Below are 4270 nucleotides of genomic sequence, written 5' to 3'. Positions count from 1 at the left end.
CTTTCTTGTTTGTTATTTCTGTAATCATTATAAATTCTGTTTAATATCTCAGGACCCATTGTATTATACATGTAATTTAAATCTTATAAAGGGACATCTCAAAAAGAGGAAAAAAGTCATGATTTGATCATATAATGGAATCATATTCATATATTAAGTAATACAACCGCAACAACATCAGGGTAAGGTTCTTCAATTTATTGCAAGTCTACCAATTTTGCCCAAACAGTAGGCTATATTGTTCGTGCCACATTGGTACACCCCGGCAATAAATCAAATAACCTTACCCTGATCTTGTTATGTCTCCCCTTCGATTGAAGGGAGACATGTTGTATTAGTACTAGTTCTCCTTCTGGTTCTTCTAATCGCAACTTGTCCTGGACATCTTGATGAAACTTGAGGTATGCATTCATCACCCATAAAAGGTGTGCAGTGCCCTGGAATTTGGTCACAGTGACCTTCACCTCAAGGTCAAATAAGTGCAACATTTTCAGTAAAATCTTGTCCTCCCGGTAAATTTTGAACTGTTAAAAGATATCTTGTTCAAACTTGAAGTATACCTGAACCGCCCACAGAAGGTGTGCAGTGCACTGGAATTAAGTCTTGTGCCCCGCTTTTATACAGAGTTTTGGCCCTTTGTTTATTTTTAATGCCGAAGTTTTATCTGGAGCATAAGTTCCATGTTATTTCACCAATGTTGACTAAACTTGCCATATTAATGTATCTTGGGAAAGTGTAATCTCTCGCACTAAAAATGGGTCTTGTGCCCGACTATTTATAGAGTTATGGCCCTTTATTTATTTTTTCTATTGAAGGTTGTCCACGGCATAAATTCTAAACCATTAAAAGATATCTTAATCAAACTTGAAGTATACCTGCATCCCCCACAGAAGGTGTGCAGTGCACTGGAATTCGGTCTCGTGCCCCACTATATACAGAGTTATGGCCCTTTGTTTATTTTTTATATTGAAGGTTGTCCACGGCATAACTTCTAAACCTTTTTTATATTGAAGGTTGTCCACGGCATTACTTCTAAACCGTTAAAGATATCTTAATCAAACTTGAAGTATACCTGCATCCCCCACAGAAGGTGTGCAGTGCACTGAAATTCGGTCTCGTGCCCCACTATATGTAGAGTTATGGCCCTTTGTTTACTTTTAATACTGAAGTTTGTCCGGACCATAAGTTCTGTTATTTTACCTACGTTGACCAAGCTTACCATATTAATGTATCTTGGGAAGGCGGAATCTCTCACACTGAAATCGGATCTCATGCCCTCCTATATATAGAGTTGGAAGAAGGAGTGTTGCGTTCTAAATACGGGTCTTGTGCCCCACTATATAAAGAGATATGACCCTTTGTTAATTTTTTATATCAAATTTTTTCCATTGGCTAATAAGGGGAGACATGTTTTTGTGAACAAAAACAAGTTTCTAGTTGCCGTTGTATTACTATATATAGCTTACCCCTGGTCCTCAACTGCCCTGCATACCTTTAGGTATCCAAGTTAGTGGTACAGGAACCACCTTGCACAGTACATGAGAAAGATGGTGTTGGCTCTACTACATGTTTCAAAGAACTTTTAAATTATATTTAATATTGAATTGAATCTGTTTGATCATAAAAAGGACGAACTCATCACTACTGAAATACTGATGGTTAAAAAACAACAGGAAACAAAATATTTTATGAATATCAATAAAAATATTTAATTGCATAAATAACTTGCATAAACATTTATCACATTGTGCATAGATGACATCACAGAGGACATGAGTGCAAACACGTACATGCAGGACAACCATTACTTATTTCTATGTCAGACAGCTGAGATCAATCTATCACCTGTGTGGTGTAGACAGAAAAATTTCATTCTGAGTTTGATTAAAGATAATTTTCATAACAATGCTAAACTGAGTTCTAACTCACAAAAATCTTGAGATTTCTGTCTACAATGGTGTTTTTTTCTTGCATCCCATCTAACAAATTCAGAAATGTTTTGTATTGTGCTTCTGTCAACTGAGCATGATATCAAGTTTTTTAATCTTTCTGGACTCGGGGACTAGACACTATTTTCCAGTTTTGTCAAGAAATGCAGATGTCCCTCTCCTTGTAAGGAGTATTGATCTCGTGTAGTATGCGATGACACGGTTTTATCTCTAACGAAGTGAACCTTAAACAGTGGCTTTATCATGTATAATGATTTACATCTGTACATTTGTCTATCGATGAATTAATAAATTGAAATAATGTTGTTATTTAATCATCTACATGTAGTTGATTATAAAATACTCCTAACATATATATTTATATGATCTGTGGATTGTTAACCATCAAACTATAAATCTCTTAATTATATATGATAAAGAGATTTATGATATGTAATAGAAACTTCAATGAATTTATTTCAACATGCAGTACAGCATGTATACATGTCAGGTCTGAACAATTATTATTCTCAGAAATGAGGATTTTTCAACTAGATGCGACTTCCTTGTAAATGCACCAAAAAAATATTTCTAACAGAAAATTCTTAACATTCAGTGTTGAGCATCTTCCCTTTGATTTGAGCCTCAGTTTTGAGAATGTCTAGTTGATTGGAGGATCCTTAATTAACTTAATTGGGATCTGTTGTGAGACAAATTTGAAAATTTCCTAATTCTAGACTTAAGTTAGCATATTATAAATATATTTATACAGTAAAACTCATCTTATCTAACATCCTGTCTAATTTTGAAATCTTGTCAAATCCGACACCCCATATTATTTTGAAATCTCATCCAAAATCCAATCTAATCGGAAAGAAAATTTGAAATCTCAATCCTCATGAAAAGTATCAAAAAGTCCTGTGTAGTATGACATCCTGTCTAATCTGAACAACATGTTGTGTCCCAGTAGGTGTCGGATTAGACAGTTAATCACTTTATCATTACTAATGTATTGTGTCATTGGTTCAGGTAACTAAATTCACTTCTTTACATCAAATAACTTGTTTGGATAAGAATTACCAAAAGGAACAGTACACTAGTGGCCTGCTAAAGTCAAAGAATCTTAGCACCTATGATCGGAATCACTCTTCAGTTCACAATAAAATATTCACAAGAGTTATGTTACCAACATTATCATCATTAGAAACACTGAAAATTTTCAGTGCCTGTTATAACTCAATATTAGATTTCAAAGTCGACATAACTTAGATTTAGTTTAAACATTTAAGAGTTTGACTAGTCTGTACTCGGTGTACACACACACAAAAAATGGAACTTTGAATCTCAAATTATCTTTAAAGTGCTTTATCTGTTGCCCATTAAAACTGAGAACAGGTACACAAAAAGAAACATTTTCAAACACAACCATAAATAAAAATCCAAGTCAACCCCCAGTTACATCGTGTTTCTGACAAAACCAGAGATCATTGAGATCAAGGAACAGTATTTAAATTTTCAAGGAAAACAACACCAAGAAACACTTACAGAACTTTGTTTTGAGTGCTGCAGGAAGACAAGAACTTTCTTGGATATGACAATTTGATGAGGGGATCAAAGAAATATGAAACTTGTCTTCTTGCAACCTTGACCTATTTCCAATAAATCTAATCAATACATTTATTGCAAAATTATAATTTTCACAGCAAGAAGTTTTCCCTCTTCTAGATTTAGTAATGAAATTGTTTTACTGGCCTTTTCACAAGAGCTTCACCCTTTTCTTTATAGTTTGTTTCATTACCTGCAGTGAAAGGACATATCATACTATGGAAAAGATTTTGGCAACAGGCAAAAATAAGGTGTTCTCGCACAATAAGGACACCCCATGAAGGAATTTCCCTTATTTTGTAGATTTAGACTACAGTGTATTTGTGAAAGAACAATAATCTTCACTGACAATGTAATAAAGACAAGTGTTTCCAAGTATGAATAAAAATCGAAAAGAATCACACTTATTTAATAACTTGGAACAATGACCAGTAAGCATTTAGAATATATAGAAACACATTTTATACAGTAATGCTTTAAAAATATGGGTGAGGTGCAAGGCTATCATGTGAAGGGGGAGGGGGATAAGATACTTGATTGGGTGGGTTTACAGGTGTAGAAACGTGGATGGAAACATTGACAAAGCATGAAATTATACATGATAAACTTGCCCCAAACAGCATTGATAGTTAGTTGCTATCTCGTGTAAAACAACTACACTTATCTTTAGCCTATACATGACTATACGCCCCTCATCCTCTTAATTAACTAAGGATATGCACCTTTTTGAAATAATA

Source organism: Mizuhopecten yessoensis, unplaced genomic scaffold (assembly GCF_002113885.1).
Source record: "Mizuhopecten yessoensis strain PY_sf001 unplaced genomic scaffold, ASM211388v2 scaffold10635, whole genome shotgun sequence".
NCBI lineage: Eukaryota > Metazoa > Mollusca > Bivalvia > Pectinida > Pectinidae > Mizuhopecten > Mizuhopecten yessoensis.
This window is presented reverse-complemented; position numbering follows the sequence as displayed.